Raw genomic sequence first — 15,971 nt, forward strand, 5'->3', positions numbered from 1 at the left:
TCCTGAGTTGCTCTCCCTCTTTACTATTTACTATCAAGGATAAGGATCTTCCGTCTGGATTACTGGATTTAAAGGTATCTATGTTTTATTCTTATCTATACCCATCTTAGTACTTAGCATTCTGCACAGACTAGTTATCTAATGAGCCTTTTCCCCCTGATACTGAATGAATGCTTCTGTGAACTAACAAACCAGACTCCCACTAGGCAAAATGTAAACATCTAAATAGTCTACATGGAACTTTATCTCTGACCACATGAGCTGACAAAACAAAACTGCTCCAGTCTCTTTCCCTTGGGACAGCATATACCTATTCCTTGTATGTAAACTGTAGGTATACAGCTTGATAAATTTTCAGTGAACTTACCCACGTAACCAACACCCAGATCAAGAAATAGAACACGACCAGTATCTCTGAGGCACCTATCATGGTCCCTCCCAATCACCTACCTCCCCCTAAAAGTAACCACTATTTTTATTTCAAATGTCATAGATCAGTCATGTTGTTTTTGTGCTTTAAATAAATGGAGTCATAGGGTAGGTAGCCTTTTATGGCTGGCTTCTTTCACTCATCATTTTGCTCATGAGATTCATCTCTGTTCCATGTAGAACAAAGCTTCCTCCATTCTCCCTGCTTTGTAGTACTCCACTGTATAAACACACTACAATTTATGCCATTCTACTGCTGCTGGCCATTTGAGGTGTTTCTAATTTAGGGCTATTATAACTTGGCTAAAAGCATCCTTTTACATTCTTGTACATGTTTTTCAGGGGACATATGTCAAGGCATTTCTGCTGGGTATATACCTAGAAGTGGAAATGCTGGTCATAAGGTATGCGTATGTCAGCTTTGGCAGCTATTCCAGTTTACCAGAGTGGTTGAACTAATTTATGCTCCTATTAGCAATAAGAGTTCTGGTGGCTCTATGTCTTCACCAACCTTGGAATTGTCTGTCATTTTAATTTTTTAGCCATCAGTGGTATCACACCGTGGTTTGAATGTGCATGTCTCTGATGACTAATGAATTTTTATACCATTTACCAATCATTTGGATACATTTTTTCTGAAATATCTCCCAAATCTTTTGTCCATTCCTGAGACTTCTTGATCTGTCTCTGGGATCACTGCAGAATTTACTTTGAGGATACGCAGACTTGACTTCTATCTCATAGAAGGGTCATCATCCACCACCATAACCAATTACATGACCTCACTGTAACAAGCTGCAGAATAAGCCTGCACAGCAAAGCAGAGTGCTAGCCAGGTAAGAAAGGGCAGATAAACATGGTATTAGAATCACATGTTTTTATAGCCCAGCTTTGGAGTCCTGACCATGAAAGTATAACACAGCATAGCTACCTTTTACAGATGTAATTTTTGCCAAAAAGCAGAAATCTGCCTTTGTTCATCAGCTATCACATGTTCTTTTATTGTACCATCCTCAGGATCCTCTATAACTTCACAAAACTTATGACAATCCTTTATTTACTCAGTAAGAATTTATTGAACACCTACTTTGTACCAGGCTAGATGCTCAGACTAATAAGAAAAATCTCTGCCTCTGATTCACATACACACAACTTTTCTGTTTGGGGGGGGTGGGGCACACAAAGCCAAGGATAGCTGGTCTCTAGGGTATAAAAAGTGAGGACTAAGCCCGAGATGTGGGGAAAGTACAGGTTTTGGAGTCCGAAAGACAGACCAACTTGGGTTCACTTGGCTCTATCACTTCTGTGCATCAATTGAGAAGTTCTTTAACTTCTCTAATCCTCAATATCCTCAACTGCAAAATGCAGATAATATATTTTTTTGCAGGATTTCTCTGAAGAATAAATGAGATGACATATACAAATAGTAGCTAACAACATGCCTGGCATTTTAAATAGTGGATGATCAGTACATGGCAGCAATTAAAAAGGGGAATATGCTTATTTATTTGGTTATAGATGAAATCTTTACTAGAAATAGAAGCACAAAACCTTCTGTTTATACATACTACTCTTCTTGATGCAGTATTACTAAAATCTTTTAATTATATAATCAATTATTCATGCTACTGGAGAGGTAAACAGTTAAGATATTACAAAGCAACAGTTCATATGAAAACATCAGCTTTTAAAAAAGTACTAAGCTTTAACTCAGAAGTATGCTCATCAACTTCCTTCCTAGAGGGTAAGGCTTAAACCCTCTAGATTCAATCCCATAAGCTGGCCATGAAGGAAACGGGCAATAGGAAAGTGACACAGATGATGGAAAGCTGGTATAATGAACAAAGAAAGGAATCTACTCCAGGAAAACTGTAAATGAACAGCTTTGGGCTTCCCTGAGTGTGGCAATTTCTTGTAGTTGGGCATGTCTCCTGAGGGGCCCTTGGAAGCTATGCCTATGGAGTTGTCACAAGAGATATTGATTTCTATGTGTTATGGGCTTCCACGTCAGGGCAATTCTCACAACCACCCAACAAGGATCTCATTTCCTTGCACTTGGTAGAATAAGACAGGGTTCAGCATAAATTCTATTTCTGTTTTCATTTTTATAGATGTAAACACTGAGAAACCTTGTTTTCAAAAACAAATAGATGTTACCATATGACCCAGCAATTCTGGGTACACACTCAAGAGAAATGAAAACATATGTCCACACAAAAACTTGCACAGTCATTTCTCACTATTCACAGCAGTTATGTTCTATATAGTCACTGTGAACACTGAATGAGTAACTACTGAATCACTGCTCCAACTAACAAGGTTGGCTCCTGTGAGTCTCTGGTCGCATTTTTGTCTTAACCTTATTTTATGTGTACTTCTGTTTAAAGACACCTTATTGCACACATATTGTTGACTCATTAACATTGAATTCATGGCCAACAGCCCTATAACTCAAGCCTGAAGGAAGCTCATCTAACACATATATTTTCTCCATCAGGCACAATGTAGCCTTCTTGCGCTTAGGAACACGACACAGTACTTTAGCACTACGCTTGGCGGCCATTTGAAGCAGCAAACTCATCAGCAAAAAGCACCAGGATGCAAAAAAATGTGGCACTAAATGGATCACAAATAGGGCACATGTTTATAGTATAAGAGCCAAAATAAGAAGGCAGAGTGTTGCTTGTTCGATCTCAGCAGGGAATGTGTGCATTGAGCAATTCAAATTTTTTGCTCTTCTGCACATGTCTGTGAATGACTGTGAAAGTGCCATGAGTACTCATTTTGGAGTTATAAGTAAATTTTAGTGAGTAGGTAAATGTGCAAACACAGAATCCATGAATGGGGATAGACTATACATGAATGTTCATAGCAGCATTATACATAATAGCTAAAAAGTTGATACAACCCAAATGTTATCAACTAATGAATGTATAAATAAAATGTAGCATATCCACACAATGGAGTATTATTCAGCCATAAAAAGGAATGAAGCACTGATATATGCTATAACATGGATGAACCTTGAAAACATGTTAAGTGACTGAAGCCAGACAGAAAGGTCACACATTATATGATTCCATTTATATGAAATGTCCAAAATAGGCAAATACATAGAAACACAGAAAGTAGATTAGCATTTGCCAGGGGCTGGGGATGGAGGAAAATAGTGGGTGTCTACTAATGAGTAAGGGGTTTCTTTTGCGGATGATGAAAATGTTCTGGAAATAGACAGAGGTAATGGTTGCACAACTCTGTGAATATATTAAAAACCATTAAATTGCACGATTTAAAGGGGTGAATTTTATGGTGTGTGCATTATATCTTAATAAAGCTATTATTTTAAAAAAACCAAGTAGATGGAAATGGATGAGATTTTGTTAAAGCAAACTTATTCTCAGTTATATGCCACAAACTGCATAATGACTTCAAATTACTTTTAATGATCCATCAGCTAACAAGTCGATAAGTTCCATTAATTTTGTTGAAAGTAAAGCAAGAATCAATCTGACTTGAAAAAAGTATGCGTTACCTGATCTTTAAGGGTCATTCACTTTCTCAGCACTAATGTCAATTTTCAAACTGCCACTTTGTTTGGCATCCTGAAGGCTTTTGTACATATTGCAACTCATCAAAGTAAGATTCTGGACAGGGGAGAGGAAGGTGCATTGTATAGTGAGAGAAGAAAAAATTGTGACAGGGAATATGAGAAAGGAGAACCTATATGTCCATTACAGGCATTTTCTTGGGCGTATCAACTTTAGAAGGAATACATATAGAAGAATTTGGAAATTGGTTCCCTTAAAACTATCCATGCCTGACATTGCTCAGCAGTCTTTGTGAACATCCAGAGCACCTGTACCCAGTTTGCAGAGTGCCTGTTAAAGAGTGAAAACTCAAAGGTTAGTTTTCTCCCCATCAGCTTAATTCAGACTTCTAGTCACTGGCAGGTAGTACAAGTTACCATTTTAATTCTACAACCCTCATCCTATCCCAAAGATGTTTTACATTGCAAGGGGACAGACTGCCTCTTACGATTCTTTGTATCCCCTTCATATTACTAAGCATGAACTTAGTTAAAAGGCAAAAAGGTATTCAGTAAGGATAAAATTTTGCTAACATTAAAAACTATTTCTTGCCGAAGAAAACAAGGCGCAGTAATATTTCTGTATAAATGAGGAATAAAAGAACTGGATACTGTATATGACTCTTGAAAGCCCTCACAGATGAAAATGTTGAGTTTTACCCGAGCCCCCTGATCCTGGAAAACAGCAATGATTAATAAATCCCCACACCCTTTGTGCTCCGGAAGACAGCTTACTGCAAGAAAATACCTTCCTCATGTGACTTAAAGGAGTCCCAGACACCGCCCTCTTTGTTTAACTATGATAAAGCCAGGCAGATCCTCCAGATTCCCAGTCTTTTTCTCAGAAGTGATTAACTGAACCGCTCATTCCCACTGACAACTCAGAACCAGTTGCTTGTTAACCAAACTTTGGTTAAGTTTCTCTGTTTCTCCTAGGTCTTCCCACTTCCCTGTACTCAGTTCTTTCTAGCCTTGAGTATTCCTCCTGATAAAAGGAAAATCTTTTTTGCCTAACCCTTGAGATACTTGTAGATCTTATTGTCAGAGCATTCCCTCTGGTAAAACAGACTCCACTCTCTATTGCTATAGTCCCTTTCTCCTCCTTGAAATCATCTTTTCAAATAAAGTCTCTCCTAAAATGGGAATTTGTTTTCAATTTGACACATATTATTTAATTAAATAATGCAGCTTTCTTCCAGAATAATCTTACTCACAGAAGTCTTATTTCTTAGGCTATTTCTAAGCCTATTCATATAGATGGTATAATAGCAACACAAACATTAAATACATTCAAGAACTACCCCTCATCTATTTCTTTAGACTTAAATTTTAATTAGTAACTATACTCCAAAATTCTCCTTGTGACCTAGGATATAGAATGAGTTTCCCATCTACTATCACCCATATATCAAGGGCTATGCATACACCAAACCACCAAAATCCCTGCCACCATCTATTTTCCATTTCTACAGCTTGCTGACGAATTCTTTAAATCACATAATTTAAAAGCTAGCAAAATGGAGATTTGAAAGGACATAGGTAGTTATTCATATAGGAAATGAGAACAGAAAAAAGATTAAAAAATGAAGCACAAATTAGTCCATATAGTGGGGGGGAGGGGCAAAAAACAAGCTGCTTATTTCAGAATAAAAAATGAGCAGTCTCTCATCTCACATTTTTTCATACTGTTACATTTCCTGAATGTGATACTAAGATGAAATTGAATATATAAGCCAAAGAGCTTTGAGAGCTCTAGTATATAAACATGACAGCCATATCTAAGTCCTATGAGATAGGAAATCTAGGTTAAGAGATATTTATGAATAAAATGTTGACATTAGGGATTATGGCCAACATGTTATCCATAGTATCAAGCCATGCTTGCATCTAGAATTACAATGAACAAGTATGAGTCATTTTAGTTTAACAGCCACATACTTCTAGAAGCAGGTAATGCAGACTTAAGTCTTCTCTGCATTTTTTAAAAGGCAAAAAACAAATTGAGATGAAAGAAATCAGGATTTTCTTTTTCCACACTGCTGATCTTAACGATAGTCACTATCAAATGCCTCAGAGCCTTAGAGTCATCACACAGTTACAGAACAGTAACTGTCAACAGGATTTGACTAGCAACACAATTATAAACTTGATGTGCGGGAAATTCGTATCTTATTTTAAATATAGTCGTCCAGAAATGCTTGCCACAATATAGCAAAATTATCTAAACATGAAAAAACATATGTTTGTTTTCAAAGTTGACTCTTCGGCCTCAAAAGGTTCAATATAGTAACAAAAAAAGCCATCAGGAAAAACAGCCAAAGATGTATCATCAAGGCAGTTTGCTAAAACACCACTCAATTTATTGCCTAACAACTATGGAAATACATGATTTTCTATATTAAAAAATATTCACTTTAAAAATAAAGAAAAACAAAGAGCTAATGGGAAAACCCCCTTTAGGACTATATATTATCCAGTGAGCCATACAGTAATTAAATGACTACTATGATCAGGAAGTATGAAAAGGGGATGTTTTGCTGAAAATTATTCCACTAGGGAGAAGCTGGATTCCAGAAGTTTTTCTCAAACTACTCCATGAAATACAAAACCCTTTCTATTTTCCTCATAGAACCACTATTAATGAACATGGTGTTTAAACTACTAGCCAAGTTTAAGGACTTCATCGGCCATGAGTCTATGATTAATAATACCAATGCTCAGAAATGATTATCTGATAACTCAAAAATAAAATTAATATTTCACATGTCTCTGACCCGGCACATAAAGGATAATTCATTAATGTTTGCAAGAACGGGTCTTTCCATTTCAAATACTTAATTTATAGAATATAATTTGATATATTAAATATGTGATCAAGACTTAAAAATACATTATCAACCTGTTGAAGAATCATATTTCATGGCATTTTATATGACAAAATTAAACAGAAGTATAAGCCTGGAAGTCGCTGGATTATTTCTAACCATTTCAACTGCAGACTATAGTGGAAGAAATGGTGACACTAAGAAAATGCAACTGCAAATAAAAGGTTTTGGCAAATGTTTTCTGAAGGAGGAGATAGAAATTTATTAGCTAGACCGGTAATTATCCCACAAAATGAACATGAATTCCCCATGTAAATTAAATCTATTAAATATTCATGTTTCCTAAGGAAAACAAGTGACAGTTTTTGATTACGCTAACAGTTACACTAATCAGAGTTTGACTATACAGAACAATTTGGATTATCTGGAAACCAAAACCTCAAGTTAATATGATTTTACCTATACTCCCAAATTTTTGTGGGCAATTATCCATTTTGCAGATAAGCATATAGATATGAAGAAACTCTTTAAAAAATATCTTTATTTTAAAATAATTTTACATTAACAGAAAATGCAAAAATAGTACAGAGAGATTCTGTGTACTTTTAACTCAGTTTCTCCCTGACGGTAACACTTTATATAATTGTAGCACAATATCAAAATTGGGAAATTGACATTGGTACAATCAACAGACCTTATTCACATTCCACCAGTTTTACGTGCACTCGCATGTATGTGTTGAGATTTTCAATTTTGTCGCCATGTGTACATTCACATAGTCACCACCACAACAGATAGAGAACTGTCACACAAAAATCCTCCACAACGATTCTAATGTACTATTCCTCTGCAGTAACATCTACTCCCTTCTTGTGCTCCTCACACAAACTTTGTGGTCCCCAACACCTGACAATCACTGATCTGTTTTCTAGTTCTATAATTTTATCACTTCGAAACCTACATAAAGGAAAACATACAGTATATGACCTTTAGAAATAGTTTTAAACACAGCATAATCCCCTTGAAATCCATCCAAGTCGTTACATGCATCAATAGGTTTTCCTGGTTTTTGCTCAGTAGTATTCCATGATAGATGTACCATAATTTGTTTAACCATTAACCCATCGTAGGACATTTTAGTTCTGTCTAAATTTTACCTATTTCAACTAGAACTGCTATGAAAGCCTGATTACAGGTCTTAGTGCGAACACAGTTTTTCTTTTCTCTGGGATGTACATTTCCCTGGAGTACAACTGCTAGACCGTACAGCAAATATATGCTTAGTTTTTTAAAGAAACTGCCAAACTATTTTCCAGAGTGACTGTACCACCTTTATATTCCCACGAGCAATGCATGAAAGATCCAGTTTCCCTGCATCCTTGCCAGAATATGGTATTATCATTATTTTTTATTGTAGCTGTTCCAACAGTTGTGTAGTGATATCTCATTGTGGTTTAAATTTATACCTCCCAAATAGATAATGATGTTGAACACATTTTTACAGGCTTGGTAGGGACTTGTATAAGCCTTTTTGGGAAAATGTTCATGTCTTTTACCCACTGTCGAATTGGATGGTTTCTTCTTTTTTTTTTTTTTTAACTGTTGAGTTTTTTTCATCTGTAGATTGTGCATTTGGTGTCATGTCTAAGAACTCCATATCCTAGGTCCTGATGATTTTACGGTATGCTTTCTTTAAAGAGCTATATAGCTTTATGTTTTATATTTAAATCTATGATCCACTTTGAATTAATTTTTATATAAGATGTGAGGTTTAAACTGAGGTTCAATTTTCGGCCTATGGATGTCTAATTGCTCAACCACCATTTGCTATAAGAAACACTATCTTTTCTTCATTGAATTAGGTTTGAAACTTTGTCAAAAATCAGCTGGCAGTACTTGTGTGGGGCTACTTCTGGGCAATCTAATCTGTTCCACTGAGCTAGGTGTTTATCCTTCTGCCAGTACCATTGTATTAATTCCTATAGCTATATAAGTCTTAAGATGGGGTACAATGATTCCTCCCACTTTACTACAGTTTTTCAAAAATTGTTTAGTTATTCTTGTTCTTTTGCCTTTCTATATATATTTTAGGATAAGCTTTCTGTATCCACAACAAATCTTCCTGGGATTTTAATTGGAATTGGAGCAAACCTATAGATAAATTTGGGAGAAATGACATCTTTACTATGTTGAGTCTTCCAATCCATGAACAGAGTACTTCTCTCCATTTATTTAGACCTTTGATTTTTTTCATCAGTTTTGCAGTGTTTACCATACAAGGCTTATACATGTTTTGTGGGATTTATACCTAAGAATTCACTTTGTTTTGGGCAACTGCAAATACTATTGTCTTTTTAACTGTGGTTTCCAGGTGTTCTTTGCTAGTATATAGAAACATAGAAATACAATGGATTTGGGGATGTTCATTTCATATCATTGATAAAGTCACGTATTAGCTCTGAGAGGTTTTTTTTTTTTTTTTAGATCTTTGGGATTCTGTACATAGACTCTCATGACACCTGCAAATAGGAACAGTTTCGTTCCCTCCTTTCCAATCTAGCTTTTCCTGCCTAATTGTGATGGCTTCCAGCACTAGGCTGAATAAGAATGGTGAGAGTGGACATCTTTGCCTTGCTCCCATTCTCATAGGAAAAGTATTTTGAGTAAATTTTTCTGAAAGATGTAAGGTCTATGTCTAGATTCATTTTTTTTGCATGTGGATGTCCAGTTGCACCAGCACCATTTGTTGAAAAGACTATCCTTTCTTCATTGGATTGCCTTTGCTACTTTGTTAAAGATTAGTTGACTATATTTGTGTGGATCTATTTCTGGAATAACTTCTCTAGTCTATTTATTTATTTATTTATTCTTTCACAAATACTACACTGTCTTGATTATTGTAGCTTTAAAGTAAGTTTTGAGGTCAAGTAGTGTCAGTCCACCAACTTTGTTCTTTGTTATGCTGGGTCTTTTGCCTTTCCATATAAACTTTAGAATCAGTTTGTCAACATCTATTAAGTAACTTTCTAGAATTTTGATTGGGATTATGCTGAATCTCTACATCAAGTTGGGAAAAACCGACTCTTAAAAATTTTGAGTCTTCCTTGCCATGAACATGAAATATCTTTCTATTTATTTTCATCTTCTTTTATTTCTTTCACTGGAATTTTGTAGCTTTTCTTTATATAGATTGTGTACATATTTTATTAAATTTATACATAAGTATTTCATTTTTTTGGTGTTAATGTAATGGTGTTGTATTTTAAATTTCAAATTCCTATTGCTCCTTGCTGGCACAAAGAAAAACAACTGACTTCTGTATGTTAACCTTGTGACCTGAAACCTTGCTACAATCACTTATTATTTCCAGGAGCTCTTTCGTTGTTGATTCTTTGGGATTTTCTAAATAGACAATCATATCATCTGGCAACAAAGTTTTATTTCTTCCTCCTCACTCTGTATAACTTTTATTTCCTCATCCTGTCTTATTGCATTAGCTAGGAGCTCCACATAGGATATTGAATAGGAGTGGTGAGAAGGGACATCCTTACCTTGTTCCCAATTTCAGGGGGAAAGCATCTAGTTTCTCACTATTAAGTATGATGTTAGCTATAGGGTTTTTTGAAGATGTTCTTTATTATGTTGAGGAAGTTCCCCTCTGTTTCTAGTTTGCCAAAAGTTTTATCGTGAATAGATATTAGATTTTGTCAAATGCTCTTTCTGCATCTGTTGATATGATCAAGTGATTTTTCTTCTTTGGCCTGTTGATATGATGGATTACAGTAACTGATTTTTGAATGTTGAACCAGCATTGTGTACTCTTCATTCCATTTTATAGTGGATTAATATTGCATTGTAAGCAACGTTTCATTTGTTTATCCATTCATCAGTTGATGAATAGTTGGTTTCTTTCCACATTTTGGCTACAATGAATAATGCTGCTATGAAAATTCATGTACAAGTTTTTGTACGAACACATATTTTCAATAGTTTTGGATGTATACCTACGAGTGGAATTGCTAGGTCATAGAGTAACTCTATGTTTAACTTTTGAGGAACTACCAAACTGCTTTCCACAGTAGCTGCACCATTTTACATTCCCAGCAACAATGTATGAGGGTTCTAATTTCTCCACATTCTTGCCAACAAATGTTATTGTTTGTCTTTCGGAGTATAGTCATCCTAGTGGGTGTGAAGTGGTATCTCATTATGGTTTGGATTTCCATTTCCTAATGGACAGTGATACTGAGCATCTTTTGACATATTGACTGATCATTTGTAAATCTTCTTTGAAGAAATGTCTGTTCAAACCCATTAACATTTTTAATTGTCTCTTTACTGTTGGCTTTTAAGAGTTCTTTGTATATTTGGGATACTAGAACCTTATTAGATACATGATTTGTAAATATTTTCGCCCATGCTGTGTCTTATCTTTTGACTTTTTTGATACCGTCCTTTGAAGCACAAACGTTTTTCATTTTGATGAAGTCCAATTTATCTATTTTTTCTTTGGTTGCTTGTGCTTTAGGTTTCATATCTACAAAGCCATTGCTTAATCCAAGGTCATAATTTATGCCCATGTTTTCTTCTTAAAGTTTTATAGTTTTAAGTCTTACTTTTAGATCTTTCACCTATTTTGAGTTAATTTCTGTATATGGTGTGTGGTAGGGGTCCACCTTCATGCTTTTGTCCAGTGGTCCTAGTATCACTGCTTTGAAGAAACTATTACTTCTCCAGTGAATCATCTTGGCACTCTTGTTGAAAATCATTTGACTGTAAATGTATGGTTTATTATTGGATTCTTAAATTCAATTCCATTAATCTATGTCAATCTTTATGCCGGTACCACACTATGTGTATTAATGTAGCTTTCCAGGAAATCTTGAAATCAGGAAATTTAAGTTCTCTACCTTTGTCCTTTTTTTCCAAGATTGTTATGGCTTTTTGGGATCCGTTCCTTTTCTATGTGACTTTCATGATCTGCTTGTCAATTTCTGCAAAAGTGATGGTAGGGATTTTGACAGGGATTGCATTGAATCTGTAGATCAATTTGGGGAGTATTGCTATCTTCGTATCTATGGCGAGTATTGCTATCTTAATAATAAGTCTTCTGATCCATAAACATGAGAAGTCTTTCCATTTACTTAGTACGTCCTTAATTTTTTTTCAATATTTTATACTTTTCAGTTTACAAGTATTGCACTTCCTTGGTTAAATACATTCCTATTTTATTTCTTTCAATGCTATGTTAAAATGGCATTGGTTACTTAATTTCATTTTCAGATTTTTCACTGCTAATGTATAGAAATACAATTTATTTTTGTATATTAATCCTGTATTCTGCAACCTTGTTAAACATATTTATTACATAAAATAGGTTTTTTTTGTGTGAATTCCTTAGGATGTGCTATATACATGATCATGTCCTCTGCAAACAGAGGAAATTTTATTTCTTCCTTTCCAATCTGGATGCATTTTATTTCTTTTCCTTGCATCATGTCCCTGATGAAAATTTCCAGCACAATGCTGAATAAAACTGCCAAGAGCAGACATCTTTGTCTTATTCCTGATCTTACGGGGAAAGCATTCAGTCTTACACTATTAAATATGAAGTTAGTCATTGTTTTTTTGTAGATACTTTTTACCAGGTTGAAGAAGTTCCTTCTACTTGTAGTTTGTTGAGTGTTTTTATCATGAAAGGGTATTGGATTTTGTTAAATGCCGTTTCTGTATCTATTGAGAGAATCATATGATTTTTGTCCATTATTCTACTAATAAGGTATATTACAATGAATTTTTAAAATGGTCAACCAAGCATGCATTTCTAGGATAAGTCCCACTTACTCATGGTATATGATACTTAACATATCTTTATTGAGATATAATTAGCATACAATTTGCCTGCAAAATGTACAATTTCATGGATGTTAACATATTCACAAACAATCATCACCACATTCAATTTTTGAATGTTTAATCACCTCGAAAAGAAACCCCATACCCGTTACAAGATGCTCTCCATTCCTGCCTTTCTCTAGACCCTGGCAGCCATTAATCTACTTTCTTCAGTCACTACACATTTGCTCATTCTACACATTTCACATGATAGAATATAAAATATACGATCTCTTGTGACTGGCTTCTTTCACCTAGCATAACATATTCAAGGTTCCTCCATGTTATAGCTTATATCAGTATGCCATTCCTTTTTATGGCTGAACAGTATTCCACTGTATGGATATACTACATTTGTCTAACCATCAGTTAATAGACATTGAGGTTCCGCCTTTTAGATACTATGAATAATGCTGCTATTAATATTAATATACAAGGTTTTATATGGACATTTATTTCTCTTGACTATATGCCTAAGAGTGAAACTGCTGGGTCATATGATAACTCCTTAACTTTCTGAGGAACTATAAAACATTTTATACATTGCTGGATTCAGTCTGTTAGTATTTTCTTGAGGATAAATGTGTTTATATTCATAAGTAATATTGTTTTGTAGTTTTCTTGTAGTGTCTGTCTAGTTCTAGTATCACTATAATGCAGGCCTCATAGAATAAGTTGAGAAGCGTTCCTCCTAATTTTTAGAAGAATTTGTGAAGGAATGATATTCTTTAAATGTATAGTACAACTCACCAGTGAAGTCAGCTGGGTCTGAATTTTTCTTTCTCTTTTTTCTTTTTTTTTGGTGAGGAAGATTGGCCCTGAGCTAACATCTGTTGCCAATCTTTCTCTTTTTGCTTGAGGAAGATTGTCGCTGAGCCAATCTTCCTCTATTTTGTATGTGGGACACCACCACAGCAGGGCTTGATGAGCAGTGTGTAGGTTCACGCCCAGGATCTGACCTGCAAACCCTGGGCCACCAAAGTGGAGTGTGCAATCTTAACCATTACACCACCGGGCCCCTGAATTTTTCTTTATGGTAAGTTTTTGATTACACTTTCTGTCTCTTTTCTTGTTAAAGGTCCATTCAGATATTCTATTTTTTCTTGAGTCAGTTTTGGTAGTTTGCCTCTTTCTAGGAATTAGTCCATTTCATCCTGGTTATCTAACTTATTGGCAGACATTTGTTCATAGTATTCTCTTATAATCCTTTTGGCTTTTATAATGTTAGTAGTAACGTCCCCTTTTTCATTCCTGACTTTAAATTTGGGTAACTTTTTTGCTTGGTCAGTCTAGATAAAGGCTATTCATTTTTTTCAGTCTTTTCAAAGAACAAACTTTGAGTTTCTTTGATTTTTTCCCCCTGTTTTTCTATTCTCTATTTCATTTATTTCTCCTCTAATCTTTATTATTTCCTTCTTCTGCTTGCTTTGGGTTTATTTTTCTCTTCCAGCTTCTTAAAGTGGAAGGTTATTGATTTGAGATCTTTCTTCTTTTTCAATATAAGCATTTACAATAATAATTTTCCTCTAATCACTGCTTTTGCTACATCCCATAAATGTTGGTATGTTGTTTTTGTCTTCTCAAAATATTTTCTAATTTCCCTCGCAATTTCTTCTTTGACCCATTGGAGGTTTAGTAGTACGTGGTTTAACTCCCACATATTTATGATTTCCCCAAATTTCCTTATTATTGATTTCTAATTTCATTCCTTTGTGGTCAGAGAATATATTTTGTATGATTTCAATCCTTTTAAATTTACTGAGACATATTTGATGGACTAACATACAGTTTATTCTACATAATGTTCTATGTGCACTTGAGAAGAATGTGTATTCTCCTGTTGTTGGGTGGAGTGTTGTACAGGTGTCTGTTAGGTCTAGTTGGTTTATAGTGTTATGCAAGTCTTCTCTTTCTTTGCTGATCTTCTGTCTAGCTGTATCCATAATTGAAAGTTGGGTACTGAAGTCTCCAACTATTATTGTTGAATTGTCTATTTCTCTCTTTGATTCTGCCTGTTTTTGTTCCACGTATTTTGGAACTCTTTTGTTAGAAACATATATTAATAATTGTTATATCTTCTTGATGGATAGACGTTTTTATCACTATAAAATGTCCTTTAACTCCAGTAACAATTTCTGTTTTAAAGTCTATTTTATCTGATATTACTAGAGCTGTTCCAGCTCTCTTTTGGTTACTGTTTACATGGTATACCTTTTTCTATCCATTTACTCTCAACCTATTCATGTCTGAATCTAAAGCATATCTATAGACAGCATATAGTGGGGTCATGTTTTTCATCCATTCTGCCAATCTCTGCCTTTTAACTGGAGTAATTTATTTACATTTAATGTAATTATTGATAAGGTAGAATTTATGTTTACAGTTTTGCTATTTGTTTCCTACATGTCATTTCTGTTCCTGTATTCCTCTATTATTGCTTTTTTGTGTGTTAGATATTTTTGAATGTATCCTTCTAACACCTTTATCATTTTTTTTCTTCTATATTTTTTGGGTTATTTTCTTATTGCTTACTTTGGGGGTACCAATTAACAACTTATAACATTCTGACTCAGATTAAAATAAATTTAATTTCAATAATATACAAACACTTGGCTCCCATATAGCTCCATTCCCTCCTTTGTGCTGTTATTTTCATTCCATCTTTATACATTGTATGCCCATAAACACAGATTGATAATTGTTAGTTTATGCAGTTGTCTCTTAAATCAAGAGAAAAAAAGTTACAATCAAAAACACATTTGTAGTATGCTTTATATTTACATATGCAGTTACTTTTACTGGTGGTCTTCTCTTCTTCTTATGGTTTTAGTTACTATCTAGTGTTTCTTTTGAGCCTAAATGACTACTTTTTACTATTTCTTGTAGGCCAGGTTTGCTAGTGATGAATTTTCTCAGTTTTGTTTATCTGGGGATGTCTTAATTTATCCTTCATTTTTGAGGTATGGTTTTGTTGGATATAAAATTCTTGGTAGATAATCTTTTTCTTTCATCATTTTGAATATGTTATCCCATTGTCTTCTGGCCTCCATGGTTTCTGACGAGAAATCTGCTGTTAATCTTATCAAGGATACCTTGTAAATGATGAGTTGCTTTTCTCTTGTGCTTCACAAGATACTCTCCTTGTCTGTTGCTTTTGAAAGTTTGATTATGATGTATCTTTGGGTTTATCCTACTTTGAGTTTGTTGAACTTCTTGGATGTGTAAATTTATGTTTT

The 15,971-nt window shown here is 34.6% G+C and overlaps 1 protein-coding gene across 23 annotated transcripts in view; it reads right to left on the minus strand.

Annotated features, from left to right (window-relative positions):
• Nucleotides 1–15,971, minus strand: part of CASK (calcium/calmodulin dependent serine protein kinase) — a 374,427-nt gene that overhangs the window by 276,431 nt on the left and 82,025 nt on the right. The window lies entirely within an intron of this gene.

The sequence above is a fragment of the Equus caballus genome, chromosome X, assembly GCF_041296265.1.
Source record: "Equus caballus isolate H_3958 breed thoroughbred chromosome X, TB-T2T, whole genome shotgun sequence".
NCBI classification, from domain to species: Eukaryota; Metazoa; Chordata; class Mammalia; order Perissodactyla; family Equidae; genus Equus; species Equus caballus.